The 22,697-nt window shown below is 39.4% G+C and overlaps 1 protein-coding gene across 1 annotated transcript in view; it reads left to right on the top strand.

Moving 5' to 3' along the window:
* Nucleotides 1–22,697, top strand: part of ERCC3 (ERCC excision repair 3, TFIIH core complex helicase subunit) — a 218,454-nt gene that overhangs the window by 187,601 nt on the left and 8,156 nt on the right. The window lies entirely within an intron of this gene.

The raw sequence follows: 22,697 nt of genomic DNA, 5'->3' as shown, positions 1-22,697 counted from the left end.
TTTTTAAATGATTTTGAGTTTTGTTCCACATTATTCTCCCTCTCTATCCAGGATCTCGTACATAGATCCTCCTTCCGAGTGGTTGGCAGTGGTAGCCAGCATCATCTAGTTCTTCTGGTCTCCTAGTCATATAAGTTGAGGATCATATGGTGTACCAGTCCCCTGGACTAATGGTTTCCAGGCGTCTTTGATTTTCTTCATTCTTTGCTCTGGATGAGGAGAGACCTATCATTGCACCAAGATGGCCACTTGCAAGCTTTTCAGATCCCAGTTACAACTCACTGAAGTAGGATGTGGAACAGTGTTTTGAGTAGTATGTTATACCAGTTGAGCTTGATGTCCCCTGTGACCTTGGTCCTGAGCCACAGGTCCAACTACTTGCTCCCTCTGGGTAGCTGGCTATGGCCAAGAAGTGACTACAACCATGTCCCTTGTCAGCGTTGCTGTACACCTGGAAATTCTTACAGAATTTACCAATACACTTGTAGAAACATTTTTTGCCAATCCTATATATACAATGTCATGGACACACTGCCCCCTGCATACACATAACTAATTATTGAGCCTCTCCATCCATCTGTCCACCTGAAGATCAATGTTTGCCATCAATAAAAATGCAAAACCGTATGGGCAAAAGAGTTCATCTTTGTTGTCTGTACTTCCATGCACCTCTCTATGTCTTTCTCTTCCTCCATGCCACTGTGTTGACACTCATATTTGGTATATTGACCTTCTTTTCCCCTAAATCAATACTTGTCTCTACCTATCTAGCAGTGTTCCCTTCCCTTCTCTCCTGTGCCTGGTAGCCAACAAAGAAAATTTCCTTCCGTATATAAACTTTTCATTGACTTTTTACAATAATGAACTAATACAGTATTTGTACTTTTGTGATTGACTTATTCCACTTTACATAATGTCATCCAACTTCATCCACATTATGTGGTGTTTTGCAGATTCTACTTTATTCTTTAGGGTTGCATAGTATTCTATTGTGTGTATGTACCATAGTTTGTCTATCCATTCTTCGTTTGATGGGCACCTAGGTTATTTCCATCTTTTTTCTATTGTAAATAGTGCTGCAATAAACATGAGTGTACATATATCTGTTTTTGTCTTGGCTCTCACTTCTTTAAGATATATACCTAGGAATGGAATGTCTGGGTCAAATGGTATTTCTAATTCCAACTTTTTAAGGAAGTGACTTACTGGTTTCCACAGTGGTTATATCATTTTACAGTCCCACCAGCAGTGTATGAGAGTCCCAATCTCTCCACATCTTTGCCAGTGTTTGTTATTTTTTGTCTAGTTGAACTTTTCTACTAATGCTGGGGTTCGATGGTATCTAATTGTTGTTTTGATTTGCATCTCTCTAATGGCTAATGAGGGCCCCTGGGGGTGAAGTGCCTAAGGCATTTGACTGCTAACCAGAAAGCTGGCGGTTCAAACCCACCAGCCACTCCTCAGAGGGAAGGGTGGGCAATCTACTTCTGTAGTAATACTGTCTCAGAATCCCAAGGAGGGTTCGCCGTCAGATACAACTCAATGGCAGTGAGTTTTGCTTTGTTTTAATGGCCAGTGATCATGAACGTTTCTTCATGTGTTTGTTGGCCACCTGAATATCCTCTTTGTTGAAGTGTTTATTTCATGTCTTGAGCCCATTTTTTTAAAACTAGATTATTTGTCTGGTTTTGAGGAGTTGGATTTTTCTATAAATTTTAGAGATAAGTCCCTTTTCAGATATGTCATTGTCAAATATTTTTTCCAAATCTGTAGGTTCTCTTTTAGAGAAGTCTTTTGAAGCATATAAAAATTTAATTTTTAGAAGGTCCTATTTATCTAGCAGGAGCTCTGGTAGCATAGTGCCTAAGGTACTTGACTGCTAACCAGAAGGCTGGCGGTTCATACCCACCAGCCACTCCTCGGAAGGAAGGTTGGACAATTGACTTCCGTAGTGATACCGCTTGGGAAACTCAAGGAGGGGTCACTATGAGTCTGGTCCGACTTGACGGCACATAACAACAACAACATTCATCTAGTTTATCTTCATCTATTTGTGCATTTTAGGTTATGCTTGGTAGTCTATTTATGCTGTATATTGTTGTTGTTATTATTATGTGCTGTCAAGTCGGACCCAACTCATAGCGACCCCTCTTTGGTTTCCAAGGCGGTATCTCTAGAAGTAGATTGCCCACCCTTCCTTCCGAGGAGTGGCTGATGGGTTTGAACTGCCAGTGTTCTGCTTAGCAGTCAAGTCCATTGGGCACTATGCTACCAGAGCTCCCCATATATTGTTGTTGTTATATGCCGTGGAGTCAGACCCGACTCATAGCGACCCCTTCTTGGGTTGCTGAGGTGGTATCATTATGGAAGTAGATTGCCCAGTCTTTCTTCCGAGGAGCGGCTGGTGGGTTTGAACTGCTAGTCTTCTGGTTAGCAGTCGATTGCCTTAGGCACTATGCTCAATTTGCCTGTAGTTTTTCTTTGAGGAACTTGATAGTTTTAGGTTTCACATTGAAATCTTTGATCCATCTGGAGTTAGTTTTTGTGTATGGTGTGAGGTACAGGTCTTGTTTCATTTTTCTGCAAATGGATATCCAGCTGTGGCAGCACCATTTGTTAAACAGATAATCTCTTCCTCATTTAATGGGTTTCAGCTCTTCGTCAAAGATCAGCTGACCATAGGTTAATGGATCTATTTCTGGGTTCTCATTTCTATTCCATTGGTCTGTATGTCTGTCATTGTTCCAGTACTGGGCTGTTTTGACTACTGTGGCTGTATAGTAGGTTTTGAGATCCAGGAGTGTGAGACTTTCTACTTTGTTGTTCTTCTTCAATAATGCTTTACTTATCTGAGGTCTCTTTCCTTTCCATATAAAGTTAGTGATTGGTTTTTCCATATCCATAAAGAATGTTGATAGGATTGGGATTTGGATTGCATTGAATGTATAGATTTTTCTGGGTAGAGCTGACATTTTTACAATGTTCATCCTTCCTATCCACGAGCATGGTATATTTTTCCATTCATGTAGATTTCTTGATGGTTTCTTGAAGTAGTCTTTCATAATTTTCTTTGTACAGATCTTTTGTGTCCCTGGTAAGATTTATTCCCAAGTGTTTTATTTTTTTGGTAGCTATTGTAAATGATATTGATTTCTTTATTTCTTTTTCAGCAGCCTCTTTGCTAGCATAGAGGAATCCAATTGATTTTTGGATATTGATCTTGTATCCTGCCTCTATGCTAAATCTCACAATTAATTCCAATAGATTATTTATTGAGTCTTTTTGGTTTTCTAGATATAGGATCATATCATCAGCAAATAGATAGTTTAACTTCTTCCTTACAATTTGGAGGCCTTTGATTTCCCTTTCTTGCCTTACTGCCCTGGCTAGGACTTCCAACACAATGTTGAATAGAAGTGATCAAGAGCATCCTTGTCTGGTTCCTGTTAGCAAGGGGAATGGTTTCCATCTTTCTCCATGAGAACAATGTTGGCTGTTGCTTTTGCTTGTATACCCTTTATTATATTGAGGAATGTCCCTTCTATTCCTATTTTTCTGAGAGTTTTGATCAGGAATGGGTATTGGATTTTATCAAATGCCTTTTCTGCATCAACTGATGTAATCATGTGGGTTTTTCCTTTGTTTTATTTATGTGATGGATGACGTTGATTGCTTTTCTAATGTTGAACCATCCTTGCATACCTGACATGAACCCACATGGTCAAAATATATTATTTTCTTGATATGTTGTTGGAGTCTATTGGCTAGGGTTTTGTTGAAGATTTTTGTGTCTATATTCATGAAGGATATTGGTCTGTAGTTTTCCTTTTTTAGTGATGTCTTTGCATTTTTTTTTTAATTTTTTTTTTTAAGGATCAGACTTATTTTATTTTTTTCCCACATTTTTCTTTCCCAGTTTATTTCATTCTGGTGTGTGTATGTGTGTGTAAGTGCAAATTTACAGAGCAGAATTTGTTTTACTTTCAGTAGTTCATGAACATTTGGTTCCATTCCCCAATTACCATCCCCAACCCTACCCCACTCTCCTCCTGTCCTTTCCCAATGACTCTCTCCCACCATCCCCGTACCTTCTTAGTTATACACTCCTATCTGTCAAGTTTTCCTCCGTGCGAATATTGCCCCCCTGGTGCCCTGTGGCTGATTGCTCCAAGGGGTGTGTATCTCCATAGAGTAGGTGGGTGTTTCGCCCTGGGTTGAGTGTTCTGTGTGTAAGTCTTATTACTGTTGGACTGAGAGCCAGCCCTTGGGAGTGAGTTTTATCCCATGCCTGAAGTATATCCCAGGACCATAGTCTTGGGCATCACACCAGACTTCATCCAACCAGTAATTCTGGTCATTCTGTTTTTGACTTTTTTGTTCCACATTTTTCCTCCCACTCTATCCAAGACCTCCAGTTTTGATCCCTTCCCAAGTGTTTGGCTTTGGTAGCAGGGCACCATCTAGTTCTTCTGATCTTAAAGTGTGTCATGTCCTAGGGCTGATTGTTTCCAAATGTCCTGGGTTTCTTCACTCTTCTTCACTTCTGATGATAGACCATTAGCTGCATCTTAGATGGCTGCTTGAAACCTTTTAAGTCCCTAGTCCCTATTCACCAAAGTAGGTTGTGGAAGAAGATTTTTATGTATTATGTTGAGTCTGATGTCCCCCAGTACTATGGTCCTGAGTTGCTTTGCCTGGTTTTGGTATCAAGGTTATGTTTGCTTCATAAAATGAATTTGGGAGAATTCCATCTTTTTCTGTGTCCTGGAATAGTTTGAGTAGGATTGGTGTCAGTTCTTCTCTGAACGTTTGGTAGAATTCTCTGGTGAAACCATCAAGGCCAGGACTTTTTTTTGTTGGTAATTTTTTTTTCTTAAATTTTCGTTGTGATTTGGGTGAAAGCTTACAGAGCAAATTCATTTTCCATAAAGCAGCTCACATACGCTTTGTCTCATGACATTGACTACAATTTTCCACAGTGCAACAGCTCCTTTCCTACTTCCTCCCCATAGTTACCTCTTCCCTGTATCCTTCCCTCCCATTCACTCCTGTCTCTCTGTACTGTCTCCCTGTGCATACATAACCTTTCTATTCTCCCATGATTGATCTCTCCAAGGAGTGTATCTACCTAATGTAAATTTTCATCTCATATGCCTGTCTTTTGTTTGGCTGGAAGCCACAGGAGTGGGTTCAGTCCCAGACCTGAAGGGCAGCTAGGGACCATAGTCTCAGTGGTTCCATCAGGATCTATCCGATCAGCAAACCTGGTATCTTTTTTTTTTTTTTAAATGATGTTGAGTTTTGTTCCACCTTGTTCTCCTACAGAGATGCGTCTCCGAGTGGTTGACATTGGTAGCTAGGTACCATCTAGTTCTTCTGCTCTCATAGTCCTATAGGCTGAGAATCTCATGGTGTTCCAGATGCAGGACTAATTGTTTCCATGTGTCTTTGGTTTTCTTCATTCTTCTTTGGTCTGGATGAGGAAAGACCCGTCGTTCCATCTAGATGGCTACTTGCAAGCTTTGAAGATCCCAGTCACTACTCACCAAACTAGGATGTGGAACAATGTTTTGGGTAGTATTTTAGGCCAGTTGAGCTTGGTATCCTCTGAGACTGTGGTCCCAAGCCCACAGGTCCAACTACTCACTCTCTCTTAAGTAGGTGGCTATGGCTAAGAAGTGACTACAACCTTGCCCCTTGTCAGCTCTACCATATACCTGGGAATTCTGAAAGAACATACATATATACTTGTAGAAACATTGTCTGCCAACCCTATACATGGTCTTGTGCACACTGCCCCCTGCAAAGACATACCTTATAATTCAGCCTGTCTACCCATCTATCCACCCATAGATCAGTGTTTGCCTTTGCTAACACAGAAGGGTTCGTCTTTGTTGTCTATACCTCCCTTGTACTCTCTTTGTATCCTGTTTCTCAATGCCACCATGTTGATCACTCACATTTGGTGCATTGCCCTCCTCTTCACCCACAATGCTTGTTTCTACTTATCTAACAGTGTTCCCTCCTCTTCCCTGCCACCCCTGGTAACAAAGAAAATTTCCTTCCATATTTAAATCTTTCCTTAAGTTTTTATAATAACGGACTAATGCAATATTTGTCCTCTGTGATTGACTTATTTCACTCAGCGTAATGTCTTCTAGGGAGCTCTGGTGGTGTAGTGCCTTAGGCATTTGACTGCTAACCAGAAGAGTGGCGGTTCAAACCCAGCAGCCACTCCTCGGAAGGAAGATTGGGCAATCTACTTTCATAGTGGTACTGCTTCGGAAACCCAACAGGGTTTCCCACTAGATGGCAGTGAATTTGTTTTTTTTTTTAATGTCCTCCAAGTTCATCCACATTATGTGTTGTTTTGCTGATTCTGCATTATTCTTTAGGGTTGCATAGTATTCCATTGTGTGTATGTACCATACTCTGGTTATCCATTCCTCTGTTGATGGGCACCTAGGTTGTTTTCATCTTTTTGCTATTGTAAATAGTGCTACAGTGAACATGGATGTGTATTTATCTGTTCTTGTCCTGGCTCTCACTTCTTTAGGATATATACCTAGTAATGGAATGGCTAAAATGAGCTCGGGTAGCATAGTGCCTAAGGCAGTTGACTGCTAACCAGAAGGCTGGCGGTTCAAACCTACCAGCCACTCCTCGGAAGGAAGGTTGGGCAATCTACTTCCATAGTGATACTGCCTCGGAAACCCAAGGAGGGGTCGCTGTGAGGTCTGACTCGAATGGCTGGGTCAAATGGTATGTCTAATCCCATCTTTTTAAGGAATCGCCATAGTGCTTTCCACAGTGGTTGTATCATTTAACAGTCCCTACAGCAGCATATGAGAGTTCCAATCTCTCTGCATACTTGCCAGCATTTGTTATTTTCTGTCTTGTTGAACTTTGCTATTAGTGCTGGGGCAAGGTAAAATCTCACTGTTGTCTTGATTTGCATCTCTCTAATGGCTAATGATCATAAGCATTTTGTCCTTTGTCTGTTGGCTGGCTGAATATGCTCTTTGGTTAATTGTCTATGCATGTCTTCTGCCCATTTTTAATTGGATTATTTGTCTTTGTGTTGTTGAGGTGTTGAGTTTTTAATAAATTCTAGAGGTAAGTCCCTTGTCAGATATGTCGTTGCCAAATATTTTTTCCCAGTCTGTAGATTCTCTTTGACTTCTGGAGAAGTCTTTGGAAGCACAAAAAAATTTAATTTTGAGAAGGTCCCCTTTATCTAGTTTATCTTCTGCTGTTTGTGCATTTTGGGTTATGCTTAGTAGTCTATTTATGCCATATATTAGGGCCCCTAATTTTGCCCATAGCTTTCCCTTGAGGAACTTGATAGTTTTAGGTTTCACATTTAAGTCTTTGATCCATCTGGGGTTATTTTTTGTGTATGGTGTACACAAAAGGTATGGATCTTGTTTCATTTTTCTGCACATAGATATCCAGTTTTGCCGGCACCATTTGTTAAACAATCTCTTCCCCATTTAATGGATTTTGGTGCTTTGTCTAAGATCAGCTGACTGTAGGTCAATGTATTTATTTCTGGGTTTTCAATTCTATTCCATTGGTCTGTGTCTCTGTCATTGTACCATTTTGACTACAGGGGCTGTATTTTAAGATCCAGGAGTGTGAGACCTCCTACTTTGTTTTTCTTCAATAAAGCTTTGTTAATCTGAGGTCCCTTTTCTTTCCATATAAAGTTAGTGATTGGTTTTTCCATATTTTTAAATCCCACATTGATGGGATCTGCATTGGGATTGCATTGAATGTATAGACTGTGACATTTTCACAGTGTTCCATCTTTCTATCCACGAGCATGGTATGTTCTTCCATTTATGTAGATTTCTTATGTTTTCTTGAAGTAGTCTTTTATAGTTTTCTTTGTACAGGTCTTTTGTGTCCCTGGTAAGAATTACTCCCTAGTATTTTACTTTTTTGGTAGCTATTGTAAATGGTATTGATTTCCTTATTTCTTTTTCAGCAATCTCTTTGCTGGTATAGAGGAATCCAACTGATTTTTGGATGTTTGATCTTGTATCCTGCCACTATGCTAAATCTCTCAATTAGTTCCAGTAGATTTTTTTACTGAGCCTCTTTGATTTTCTAGCTATAGGATCATATCATCAGTAAATAGGGATAGGTTTACTTCGTCCTTACCCATTTGGATGCCTTTGATTTCTGTTTCTTACCTTATTGCCCTGGCTAGGACTTCCAATACAATATTGAATAGAAGTGGTGATAGAGGCCATCCTTATGTGGTTCCTGTTGGCAAGGGGAATGGTTTCAGTCTCTCTCCATTGAGAATAATGTTGGCTGTTCGTTTTGCATATATGCATTTTATTATGTTGAGGAACGTCCCTTCTATTCCTATTTTGCTGCGATTTTTTAAAATCAGGAATGGGTGTTGGATTTTATCAAATGCCTTTTCTACAATGTTTTTTTACACATTCTACAACTGTCCATCTCATATGGTTCTTTTCCTTTGTTTTATTTATATGATGGATGATGTTGAATGTTTTTCTAATGTTGAACCATTGTTGCATACCTGATATGAACCCTACTTGGTCATAATGAATTTTTTTTTTTTAATAAATTGTTGGAATCTTTTGTCGAGGATTTTGTTGAAGATTTTTGCATCTATATTCAGGAATGATATTGGTCTGTAGTTTTCCTTTTTAGTGATGTCTTTGCCTGATTTTGGTATCAAGGTTATGCTTGCTTCATAAAATGAAGTTGGGAGGATTCTGTCATTTTCTCTGTTTTTGAGTAGGAATGGTGTCAGTTCTTCTCTCAATGTTTGGTAGAATTCTCCTGTGAAATGATCTTGGCCAGGAATTTTTTTTGTTGGTAAATTTTTTATGACCTGTTCAATCTCTTCTTTTGTTACGGGTCTGTTCAGCTTTTCCATCTCAATCTGTGTTAGTTTAGGTAAGTAGTGTGTTTCTAGAAATCTATCCATTTCTTCTAGATTTTCAAATTTGTTGGAGTACAGTTCTATATAGTATCCTGATAATATCCTTTTTGTTTCAGTTGTGAAGTGAATGTTGTGATGTCACCCATTTCGTTTCTTATTCGTGTGATTTGTATTCTCTCCCTCTTTTCCGTTGTAAATTTGCCAGCAGTTTGTCAATTTGCAGTGTCATAAATGACTTAGTGTGGCTTTTCTACCCATAAGTCTTTGTAAACTCCAAGGTGGGATTTACTATGAGCAACTGAGAAGCTCCTGATTGCTAAAGTTGTCCACCTGGAGTATTTCTGTTGGGAATGGCACAAAACAGTGTTCTGGAAGGTTCCCACTCTCTCTCAGGTGCTTAGAGTTCTGATGCTGTGATTGGCTAGTTTGGCCACTCTGCCAGGCTCAAACGGAGGCCTCCTAGAGGCAGAACTCTGTCTCTGATTGCTGGCTAAGGAAGATGTGCTGCTGAAAGAGACATGTGCTCCTGAGACATGTGCTGCTGGGAAAGAGACGCAAGAGACACGCATTGCTGAGTGAGACACCGAGGGACACGCACAGCTGGGAGACTGACTGTGAGAGACTGTTGGCTGAGGGATGGTGGGCTAGGAGAGAGACTGAGCGTTCTTCCTCAACTTGAGTTGTAGCCTGGTGCTTCCCTAATAAACCCCGTAATCTGTGAGTTCTATGTGGCCACTGCAGTGAATTATTGAACCCAGGAGAGAGGTGGAGGGTGCTTTGGGAGGAATGGTTGGAGAAAGGGCTGGAGGGAGGCAGCATGTCTGGCATCGCAGGAATAGGCCTTGGACTATTGATGGTGATTCTGTCTTCCTCTTGTTGGGTTAGAGGAGGTCAGAACATGTGGCCTCCTTGCCCTTTTTGCACAATTTTATTAATCTTTTCAAAAAACCAACTTCTAGTCTTGTTGATTTTTTTTCTATTGTGTTTTTATTTTCAGTTTCATTGATTTCTGCTCGAATCTTTATTAACTTCCTTTCATCTCCTGACTATATATAGGCTTTTCTTGCTGTTCTTTTTCTGATTGTTCGTGATGTTGGTTTAACGTGTTCATTTTGGCTCTTTTTTGATGTGCATTTATTGCTATAAATTGGTCTCTTGTCAGTGCTTTTGCTGTGTCCCAAAGATTTTGGTATATTGTGTTTTCATTCTCATTTGATTGAAAGAATTTTTTAATTTCATTTTTTATTTCTTCTATTACCCAGTCATTCTTAAGGAGGGTATTATTCAATTTCCATGTGTTTGTTCTGTTTCCATTTATCTTCCTATTGTTGATTTCCAATTTTATAGCATTGTGATCTGAGAAGATGCTTTGCAGTATTTCAGTGTTTTTAAATTTATTAAGGCTTGCTTTATGGTCTATCCTGGAGAATGTTCCATGTGCACTGGAAAAGAATGTAGATTGTGCTGCTGTTGGATGAATTGCTTTGTAGATGTCTTTAGGGTCAAGTTGGTGGATTGTGTTGTTTAGTTCTTCTGCATCTTTCGAGTTGTTCTATCTTTCACTGAAAGTGGTATATTAAAGTCTGCTACTATGACTGTGGAGTCATCTGTTTGTCTTTTCAATTTTGTTAAAATCAGATTTATGTATTTTGGGGCTCTTCCATTGAGTACATAGGTATTTATAATGATTACATTTTCCTGTTTGATGATCCTATAATCATTATATAATGTCCTTCCTTGTCTCTTATGGTGATTTTTGTCTTAAAGTCAATTTTATCAGAAATTAATATTGCTTCTCTTGCTCTTTTTTGGTTGCCATTTGCTTGATAGATCTTTTTCCAAGTTTTGATTTTTAGTCTATTTTTGTCCTTGTACCTATGGTATGTCTCTTATAGACAGCATATTGATGGGTAATGTTTTTTTATGCATTCTTCAACTCTCCATCTCTTAAGTGGTGCATTTAATCCATTGACATTCAGTGTAATTATTGACAAGTATGAATTTACTGTCATTTTTTTATGTATTTTATCATGATCCCTGCTTACTTTGTTACATATAGTTTCTGTGCTGAGCTCATTTTGTTTATGAATGTTTTCCTTCGTTGCTGTTGTTTTAGTATTTTTAAATATTTGTGCTTGTCCCCTTTTTTTGTTGTGATGTGAAGGTGTGTCGTTTTTTCTTTAAGGTTATCCTGTGATTTATAATTTTCTCCCTGAGTTTAGAACGGTTCGTTCTATCTTGCAACTCTCTTGACTTCCTCACCATTTCTGTAATTATACTGTTTTTTCCCTCTTTTTAGTTTGTAGTTGTCCTCATTTGCCAGTTGTTGTCTCTGGTTCCCTGTTTACAATCTTGTAAGTTCATTTTACTTTGTATATTTCCATAACTGGGTTGGTTTCTGGGGTATGTCATCATGTGTGTCAATCATCCGTTGTTGTTTGCTATTACTGGTTCTTTGTTTAAAGGACTCCCTTTATATCTCTTGCAAGGTTGGTCAGGTTTTAACAGATTCCCTTAATTTCTTCTTATCTGGAAGTCTCCCTAATTTCACCATTATGTTTGAGGGACAATTTTTCCAGGTATATAATTCTTGGTTGGAAATTTTTCTGTTTCAGGATTTTACGTATGCTATCCCATTGCCTTCTTGCCTACATGGCTTCTGCCAAGAAATCACAGCTTAGTCTCAATGGTTGCCCTTTGTAGGTAACTTGTCATTTTTCCCACGATGCGTTCCAGATTCTTTCTTTGTCTTTTGTTTTGATGAGTTTGATTACGATATGTGTTGGTGATTTTCTTTTGGGGTCTATCCTGTTTGGGGTTCTTTGGACTTCCTGAATGGATATATTCTCATCTTTCATCATATCAGGAAAGTTCTCTTCCAACAAATCTTGGACAATTTTCTCAGTGTTTTTATTTTTCTCTTCCTGTTCCAATTACACATAGGTTATTCCATTTGATGGTATCCCATATGAATCTTAGGCTTTCTTCATTTTGTTTTGATCTTTTCTCTGATTGACCCCTTACCAAGGAAGTATTCAGGTGTTTGTCTTCAGTGTCATTTATTCTGTCTTCCATTGTTTGAATTCTATTCTTTCGCCCATTCAACATGTTATCTGTATCTGAAATTTTAATATTAATCTTCTGTATTTCTGTTTCTAGGTTTTGTATCATTTCTGATTTTTCATTTATTTTGTCATTTTGTTCTTGTATTTTTTTCTGAAATTGTTGTAGGGTTTTGTCTGTGTTTTCCTTAATTATGTCAGTGTTTTCCTTGATTTGTCTCTCAGTCTGTAGAAGGTACCTAAATAAAATTCTTTTGAATTCCTTATCAGGGAGTTCCAATGCTGCATCTTCCTCAGGGATGTGTTCTGGTCTGTATCCTGCTCCCTTGTTTCTACTACTTTATCTTGCTTCTTTCTGTGGGCTGTGATGGTCTGTTGTCTCCAAGACAATGTAACTTTGTTGTATTTATATTTAATTGGTGAGTCTATGTTGGAGTGATTTGCCCAAGATTTTCATTTTCTTTGTTTTGTTTGGATGTATCTGAGTAAGCAGGGTATTGTGCTCCTATGTTCGCTAGTTGGCAGCACTTAGGCACTAACCACCTGTCTCCTGATGGGTGTGGTAGAGAAATAGAGTGGTTGCACACGTCTCTGTTAACTATTTGTGAAGAGCAGTTAAGGGTGAGTCAGGCTTTTATTGGTCATCGTGTATCCTTGGCCAGTTGGTGCAGAAGGAAGTGGTGGCTCTCACTTAGTAAGTGGAACTTCAGGAGGTGCAGGTGTGATTGACTCATGTGGGCATGGTTGCTGTCTCCCAGTCAGTTAAACAAAAACAACAATAGAAAAACCACCAAAAATTTAAAAGGAACAGGAGTGAAAACACACCACATAAACACACAAGAACAATCACCAAAAAAAGAAAAAGGAAAAGGAAAGGCAATAAATGAAAGGCAATAAATGAAAATATTTAAAGAAATACTTTAAAAAGCCAAAAGAAACATGAATAGAAAAAGAAAAGAAAGAAAAAACAAGTAATATCTGGGTTGGGAGGAATAAGAGAGAAGAAGTAGAGTAGGAGAATAATGAAGAAAAAATGATTAAAATGCAAAAAGAAAAAGAAAGAATGGGGAGAACCACAAGAAGGAAAAAAAATGGGAACCATGATAAGGGAAAAGAGAAAAAGCCAAAAACTAGAACCTGGGAAGGGAATAAGAAAAATAGTAATAAAAAGGACAAAAAAAGAAAAAACAATAGTAATAATAATTTTATAATAGCAAAAACAAACAAACTAAAACCAAAAAATCAGGTCAGGATGTTGCAGGGCACCCGGCTCTGTCAGAGTACACAGACTGGCATGGCATTCCTGCTAGCCCAAAATGTGGGTGGAAGTGAGGGATGGCTGCACCTCCCTTCACCAAGAGGGTGTGGGGTATAAGAGTTCTCAGTGTTGGGAATGTCCTTGCAGTCCCCGGCAAGTGGAACCTATTCGTAGGTCCCTGGAATCTGAGAGAACACTGTCAAGTTAAATATCCAAAATGGTTGAACTGCTTGTAAACAGTCAAAATGGCTGCAACCTCCGGACAGCCAGAAGTCCATAGCTCAGCCCATCTCTCTCTTTGCTGCTTCACCTTTTATTCACCAGCCACCGGTGCAGTCCTCCATGCAGCCCCTGGCTAGCAAGGCTGATTTTTAGATTAATTTTTAAGTCCTAACATCACGTGGCAATATCCAGGCTGTCTGTGCCATCAGGATTGTGAACAGTCCACAGCTCCATATGTCTCCTTTTTTGGTATTTTCATGCAGGTTCTTCTACTAGTTGGAGTTTAGTCCACTTCTGTATCCTTCCTTTCAAATCTCAGGGCTCTAGAATTGTGTTCTGTATCTGTGTTAATTGGTTCTTCTTTCCTTTGTTGAAGAGGTTCTGTGTAGTTTGTCTGCCTGTACCGTCATCTTTTCAGCCATATGCTGTCTCTTATTTTTAAACATTTTGGTGACCTACAAGACTGTTTTCCAAAGCTGCTGAATCACTTCTACTAGTAATTTTTTGTTTTGTTTTTTTATTAGTAATCTATAAGGGTTCAGTTTCTCTACATCCTTGATAACATTTGCTATTATCCGTCATTGTTATTATAGCCTTCTTTTGTTCTTGTTTTTAAGTCCCATTGAATCAGTTCTGACTCATAGCTACCCTATGTACAACAGAACAAAACACTGTCTGGTCCTGCACCATCCACACAATCTTTGCTATACTGGAGCCCATCATTACAACCACTGTGTGAGTCCATCTTGTTGAAGGTCTTCCACTTTTCACCAACTCTTCACTTTACAAAGCATACTATCCTCCAGGGACTTGTGCCTTCTGACAACCTGACCAAAGTAGGTGAGACAAAGTCTGGCCAGTCTCGCTTTTCAGGAGCATTCCAGCTGTACTTCTTCCCAAACAGATTTGTTCATTCTTCTGGTATGGTCCATGATATTTTCAGTATTCTTCACCAACACCATAATTCAAATGCATCAGTTCTTTGGTCTTCCTTATTCATTGTTCCACTTTCACATGCATATGAGGCTATTAAAAATACCGTGGCTTAGGTTAGGTGCACCTTAGTCTTCAAAGTGACATCTTGCTCTTTTACACTTTAAAAAGGTCTTTTGCAGCACATTTAACCAGTACAGTACGTTATTTGATTTCTTTACTGCTGCTTTCTTGGGTGTTGATTGTAGATCCAAGTAAAACAAAATCCCTGACAACTTAAAATCATTTTTCTCTTTATCATGATGTTGTTTATTAGTCCAATTGTGATGATTTTGGTTTTCTTTTTTTGAGGTATAATCCATATTGAAGGCTGTAGTCTTTGATGTTTATCAGTAAGCACTTCGAGTCTCTTCACTTTCACCAAGCATGATTTTGTCATTTGCACATCACAGGTTGTTAATGAGTCTTCCTCTAATCCTGATGTGTTCTTTATCACAGTGTTTTACTACTATTCATGAAGTTTTCCAGTAATATATAGTATTTCACTGCTACCTATAAGGGTTTCAGTGGCCTATTTTTTCAGGAGTGATGGCCCCATCCTTCTTTCTAATCTTTCTTAGTCCAAAAGGTCTGCTGAAACCAATCCACCATGGTGACATTGCTGGTATATGAAATGCTGGTGCATAGCTTCCAGCATCACAGCAACACACAAGCCACCACAATACAACAAACTGACAAGCAAGTGGTAGATAGCCATTCTAGTGAGTATAAAGTAGTACTTCACTGTGATATTGATTTGAATTTCCCATTGATTAATGATGTTGAGCATCTTTTCATGTGCTGTGGATCATTTATATATCTTCTTTGTAGAAATGTCTATTTAAATCCTTTGTCCATTTTATAATAAGGACATTTGTCTTTTCATTATTACATTGTAATAGTTTTTCATATATTCTAAATAGGTCTCTTCTCAAATACATGAGTGACAAATTTTTCTCCCATTCTATGGTTGCCTTTCCACTTTCTCAATAATGTCTTTTATTTTTAAAAAAATTTTATTGTGATTTCGGTGAAAATTTACAGAACAGATTCACTTTCCATAAAGCAGCTCACATGAACTTTGTCTCATGACATTGACTACAATTTTCCACAGTTTAACAGCTCCCTTCCCACTTCCTCCCCATAGTTATATCTTTACTATGTCCTTCCCTCCCATGCACTCCTGCTCCTTCTCCCGAGCTGTCTCCCTGTGCATACACAGCCTTTTTATTCTCCCAAGACTGATTTCTCTAAGGAGTGTATCTATCTAATGTAAGTGTTCAGCTCATATGCCTGTCTTTTGTTTGGCTGGAAGCCACAGGAGTGGGTTCAATTCCAGACCTGAAGGGCAACTAGGGGCCATAGTCTCAGGGGTTCTACCAGGCTCTGTCAGACCAGCAAACCTGGTCCCTTTTTTTCTTTTTTTTAAAAATTATTATTATTTATTTATTTGTATATTCATTTATTTATTTTATGATTTGGAGTTTTGTTCCACATTGTTCTCCTACTCTATTCAGAATCTCCCACATGGATCCCCTTCCAAGTAGTTGACATCATCTAGTTCTGGGCACCATCTAGTTCTTCTGGTCTCATAGTCATGTAAGCTGAGGATCACATGGTGTACCAGTCTGCTTGACTAGTAATTCCCATGCATCTTTGGTTTTCTTCCCTCTTTGTTGTGGATGAGGAGGAACTCATTGCATCTAGATGGCTGTTTGCGAGCTTTTATGATCCTGGGTGCTGCTTGCAAAAGTAGGATGTGGAACAATGTTTTTGAGTAGTATGTTATGCCCATTGAGCTTGATGTCTCCTGTGACCATGGTCCTGAGCTCACAGGTCCAACTACTCACTCTTCCAGGTAGCTGGCTTTGTCTAAGAAGTAGCTACAACCTTGTCCCTTGTTATCTCCACTATATACCTGGAAATTCTTATAGAATATACAAATACACTTGTAGAAACATTGTCTGCTAACCCTATATATACATGGTCATGAGCACACTCCCCCCTGCATAGACATACCTAATAGTTCAGCCTGTCTACCTATCCACCTGAAGATCATTGTTTGCCATCACTGACAAGGTAGTACTATATGTGCAAAAGGGTTCAACTTTGTTGTCTGTACCTTCCATGCACCTCTCTCTGTTTTCCTCTTCCTCAATGTCATCATGTTGATCACTCACATGTGGTACATTGCCCTTCTCTTCGCCCAAATCAATGCTTGTCTTTACCTATCTAGCAATAGGTTCCCTCCCTTCCCCTCCCACTCCTATTAACCAGCAAAGAAAATTTCTTTCCATATATAAACCTTTCCTTGACTTTTTACAATAACAGACTAATACAATATTTGTGCCTTTGTGATTGACTTACTTCATTCACCATAATGTCCTCCAAGTTCATCCACATTATGTGGTGTTTTGCCAATTCTACATTATCCTTTAGGGTTGCATAGTATTCTGGTTACCTAGTTCTGTTCTAACAAGAATATACCACAAATAGGATGGCCTTATCAAACAGGAGTTTATTCTCCTGCAGTTCAGGAGGCTAGAAGTCCAAATTCAAAGTGCCAGGCTCTAGCTGGGCGAAAGCCCCTCAACCTTGGCTCTGTCTCTTGCTCCCGGCCCACTGAAGCTAGAGGCATGTCCTCACTCAGGCAGCTACTGGTTGCTGAGGCTAACAAGCCCAAGGTCAACAAATAAAATGGCACGGTCCTGATGTTACCAAACCACACGGCAGGCCATTAATTCAAGACCATTTTAAGTCCCCAGGTTGGCAGAGCATGGCAAGCTGCTGAACCCTGCTACATGCAGGGTCCAAGCATGCCATAAGCTGGAGACTTCTCATTATATACAAGAAGCAGACCACATCCCAAAGGCAGCTACTCAGCTGCTTATGGTAGATCCCACCATGAAGTTGATTGCCAGTCTTATCATGGGGAATAACTACCACAAGTTGCCCAGCCACTCAATCAGGCCCAGCCAAGTTGTCCTACAAACTGAACTACCACAAGCACCACCTAGGTTGTTTCCATCTTTTTGCTAATGTATATAGTACTGCAATGAACATGGGTATGCATGTCCTGCCTCTTATTCTTGATAATGTCTTTTGAAGCAAAATTTTGAATTTTGATGAAATCCAGTTAATCTTTTTTTTCTTCTGCTGTGCTTTTGGTGTCTTATCTAAGATACTGGTGTCTTCGCTAAGAAACCATTACCAAATTCAAGGTCATATAGATTTACTACTAGGTTTTTTCTAAGAGTTTTATAGTTTTGGCTTTTATATTTAGCCCTTTGATCCACTTTGAGTTCCCTTTTGTATATGGTGTGAGGTAAGGGTCTAACTTTATACTTTTGCATGTGAATATCCAGTTGTCCTATCACCAATTGCTGGAACCATTGAATTGTTTTGATAGCCAGTTGAATATTAGTTGATTGTGAATGCTATTCCATTGACCTCTATGTCACTCCTTATAGCACTATTACATCGTTCTGGTCTATTTTGGGCATGACAGATTGAAGAGAAATAGTGTTGGTTCATCATCAAAAAGAACATTTTAAGAGCTGTCCTGAAGTACGATGCTGTCAGTGATTAGATAATATCCATATGCCTACGAGAAAGACCAGTTAATACTACTATTAGTCAAGTTTATGCATCAACCACTAAAACCAAAGATGAAAATATTAGAGATTTTTACCAATATCTCCAATCTGAAAATGACCAAACATGCAATCAATATTTATTGATTATTACTGGTGATTGGAATGCAAAAACTGCAAATGAAGAATCATCGGTAGTGGAAAATATGGCCTTGATGATAGAAATGACACTAGAGATGGCATGATAGAATTTTGCAAGTCCAGTGACCTATTCATTGCAAATACATTTTTTCCCATCATAAATGGCTGCTATACACATGGACCTTACTAGATGGAATACACAGGAATAAGATCAACTATATCTGTGGAAAGAGATGATGGAGAAGCTCAATATTCAGCCAAAACAAGACAAGGAGCTGATTGTGGAATAGACCATCAAGTTCTCAAATGAAAGTTCAGGTTAAAGCTGAAGAAAATTAAAATAAGTACAGAAGAGCCAAAATGTGACTTTTATTATATCTCACTTGAATTTAGAGACCATCTGAAGAATAGATTTGACACACCAGTGACCCAAAACCAGAGGAAAAGTTATGGCATGACATCAAGAACATCATACATGAAGAAAGCGATGTTGTTGTTGTTGTTGTTGTTGTTGTTATGTGCCGTTGAGTCAGATCCAACTCATAGCGACCGCTCCTTGGGTTTCTGAGGCGGTATCACTATGGAAGTAGATTGCCCAACCTTCCTTCCAAGGAGTGCCTGGTGGGTTTGAACCACCAGCCTTCTGATTAGCAGTCAAGTGCCTTAGGCACTATGGTATGAGAGCTCCTGAAGAAAGCCATAGGTCATTAAAAGACAGGAAAGGAAGAAAAGACCAGAATCGTTATCAGAAGAGACTCTGAAACCTGCTCTTGAATGGAGAGTGGCTAAAGCAAATGGAAGAAAGGATAAAAAAGCTGAACAGAAGATTTCAAAGAGCAGCTTGAGAAAACAAAGTCAGTTATTATAATGAAATGTGCAAAGACCTGGATCTAAAAAACCAAAAGGAAAGAACTCTCAGCATTTCTTAAGCTGAAAGAACTGAAGAAACAGTTCATGCCTCAAATAGCAATATTGAAGATTCTATGGGCAAAATTCTGTATGATGCAGTAAGCATTAAATAAAGATGGAATGCACAGTGTCACTGTACCAAAAAAGAATTAGTCATTGTTCAGCTATTTCAGGGGTACTAGAGAAAGAAGTTCAAGATGCATTGAAGGAATTGGCATAGAACAAAGCTCCAGGCATTGATGGAATATCCATTGAGGTATTTCAACAAATGGTTGCAGTGCTGGATGCCGTTACTCATTTATACCAAGAAATTTGGAAGACAGCTACCTGGACAAATGATTGGAAGAGATTGATATTTGTGCTCATTCCAAAGAAAGGTGATCCAACAGAATGTGAAGATTTTAGAATAATACTATCAATATCACCAAACAGAAAGCCAGACTCACTGCCATCAAGTCAATTCTGAATCATAGTGAACCCCACTGGGTTTCCAAGGCTGTAAATCTTTATGGAAGCAGACTGGCTTATCTTTCTTCTGCATTGATTATAACATGGAAATAAAATTTTGCTGAAGATAATTTTTAAAATGCTTGGAGCAGTATGTTAACAGGAAACTTCCAGAAATTCAAGCTGGATTCAGAAGAGGATGTGGAATGAGGAATACATTGCTGATGTCAGATGGATCTTGGCTGCAAGCAAGGAATACAAGAAAGCTGTCTACTTGTGTTTTATTGACTATGCAAAGGCTTTGGATTGTGTGGATCATAACAAATTATGGATAATATTGCAAAGAATGGGAATTCTAGAACACTCAATTGTGCTTATGAGGAATCTGTACATAGACCAAGAGGCAGTTGTTTGGACAAAACAAGGGAATACTGCATGGTTTAAAATCAGGAAGAGTGTGCATCAGGATTTTATCCTTTCATAATATTTATTCAGACTGTGTGCTGAGCAAATAATCCAAGAATCTGGACTATATGAAGAAGAACCATGGTATCAAGATTGGAAGAAGACTCCTTAACAACCTAAGATATGCAGATGACACAACCGTGCTTACTGAAAGTGAAGATGACTTGAAGCACTCACTGATGAAAATCAAAGGCAGTCTTCAACCTATAGAAAACAAAAATCTTCACAACTGGACCAATAAGCATTATCATGATAATGGAGAAAGAAGTAAAGTTGTCAAGGGTTTCATTTTACTTGTATCCAAAGTCAACACCCATGGAAGCAGCAGTCAAGAAATCAGATGTTGTATTGCGCTGGGCAGACTACTTCAAAAGACCTCTTTAAAGTACTAAAGAGCAAAGATGTCAGTTTGAAGACTAAGGTGCACCTTAGTCTTGCATCCAAGCCATGGTATTTTCACTCACCTCATATGCATGTGAAAGCTGACAGTATATAAGGAAGACCGAGAAAGAGTTGATGGCTTTGAATTCTGGTGTTGGCAAATGTGGTAGTTATATTTTGTGTCAGTTTGGTTTTGAGTGGCTGGGTAGCTGGATGTAGTTATTCCCTCTAATGAGACTGGTAGTCAACTCCATGGTGCAATCTACTGGAGCAGAGAAGTGGCTATCTTAGGGATGTGATCTGCTTCCAGTATATAAGAAGACAGCTTTAAGAAAGGTCTCTGAGCTTTTTGGCATGCTTGCATCCTGCATGCAGGTGAGTCTTTATTCAGCAGCCTGCCACATTTCCTGCCAATCTTGGGACTGTCTCTGGACTTGAACTAGTGGCCTGCCATGTTGTTTGGTAGTCTTTGGACTGTGCCATTTTATTTGTTGACCTTGGGTTGTCAGCTTCAGCAGCCAGCAGCTGCCTGACTTGTCAGAATCCTCCAGCTTCAGTGGACTGGGAGCAATAGGCAGATCTGAAGCCTAAGGTCAAGGGACCTTCACCCAGCCCCTAGAACTCAGACTTTGTACTTGGACTTCTAGCCTTCTAAACTGTAAGAGAATAAACTTATGTATTAAAACCACCCACTTGTGGTATGTCTGTTAGAGCAGCACTATAAGGCCAAAACAACAAAGATTACTGAAAATACCATGGACAACCAGAAGAGCAAACAATTCTGTCTTGAAAGAAGTACAGCCAGAATGCTCCTTAGGAGCAAGAATGGCCAGACCTTCATCTCACCTACTTTGCTCATGTTGTCAGATGGGGCCAGTCTTTGGAGAACAATATCATGCTTGTTAAAGTAGAGGGTCAGCATAAAAGGGGAAGACCCTCAATGAGATGGACTGACACAGTGGCTACAATGATAGGATCCAGCATAGCAGGGATTGTAAGGATGGTGCAGGACCAGGCAGTGTTTCATTCTGATGTACATAGGGTTACTATGAGTTGGAACCAACTCAACAGCATCAACAACAGCAACACTATTGTCTTGATTATGTAGTGAATTTTGAGATCAGAAAGTATGAGTCCTCCAACATTATTCTTTTTCAAGACTGTTGTATCTTTTGAGTCTCCATTTGAATTTTAGGATCAAATCAATGAACATGGGTATGTCTTTCCATTTATTTAAGTCTTTCATTTTTGTCAGTGATGTCTTATAGTTTTCAACATACAAGTTTTGTACTTCTGTTAAATGTATTAATAAATACTTTATTCTTTTTGCTGTTTGTAAATAGAATTGTAATTTAATTTCATGATTTGCATTGCTAGTACATTAAGAAAAAAAAAAAAAAAACCAGACTCACTGCCATCAAGTTGTTTCTGACTCATAGAGAACCCCATTGGGTTTCTGAGGCTGTAAATCTACGGAAACCAGGCACACCCAAAGCAGCAGGACGGGAGAGCAGGAAAAAGGGGATTAAAAGGCCCAGGAAGTAGGACAGAGGAGCAGTCAGCCGCAGGGATCCAGGTGAGGAGAGAGAACCCAGGCATGCCCAAAGCAGCAGGACAGGAGAGCGGGAGAAGGGATTAAAAGCTAGGAACCTGGATAGAGGAGCAGTCAGCCACAGGGATCCAGGTGGGGAGAGAGAACCCAGGCACACCAAAAGAAGAAGTATGATGGGAGAAAGGGGATTAAAAGCCAGGAACCTGGACAGAGGAGCAGTCAGCTGCAGTGATCCAGGTGAGGAGAGGGAACTCAGGCATGTCCAAAGCAGCAGAGTGGGAGAAAGGGGATTAAAAGGCACAGGTACCCAGACAGAGGAGGAGTCATCTGCAGGGACCCAGGTAAGGGTGGTGCAAGAGGTTTCCAACAGGGAGACAAACGTTTCTGTCAGTTTGTCCTACCATGGTGACATGTTGATGTGAGTTTTGAGGCTGAGCCACTGGTGTTTCAAACCCAGTGGGATGCACATGGTGCACAGGTATCAGCCCAGCTTACAGACTGAGACAGACTAGGAAGAAGGAAGAGGCTGTCCACTTCTCAAAGAATTGGCCAGGGAAAACCTTATGAATGGCAAAGAAACACTGTTTGATACATTACCATGCAACTTTATGAATAGTCCTGTTAGGTTAAAAGGCTCTCAGAATAGGATGGGGCAAGAGCTGCATCATCTCAGTAAACCCAGCCTTACTCATATGGATAAGGTAAAGCTTGTGAGACCTGCATTTGCTGATGTGGCACCACTCAAATTGAAGAGAAACAGCTGCAGACATCC

The sequence above is a fragment of the Orycteropus afer genome, unplaced genomic scaffold (genome assembly GCF_000298275.1).
Source record: "Orycteropus afer afer isolate SDZICR_OR568_19922 unplaced genomic scaffold, OryAfe1.0 scaffold00612, whole genome shotgun sequence".
In the NCBI taxonomy this organism is placed as follows: domain Eukaryota; kingdom Metazoa; phylum Chordata; class Mammalia; order Tubulidentata; family Orycteropodidae; genus Orycteropus; species Orycteropus afer.
This window is presented reverse-complemented; position numbering and strand designations above follow the sequence as displayed.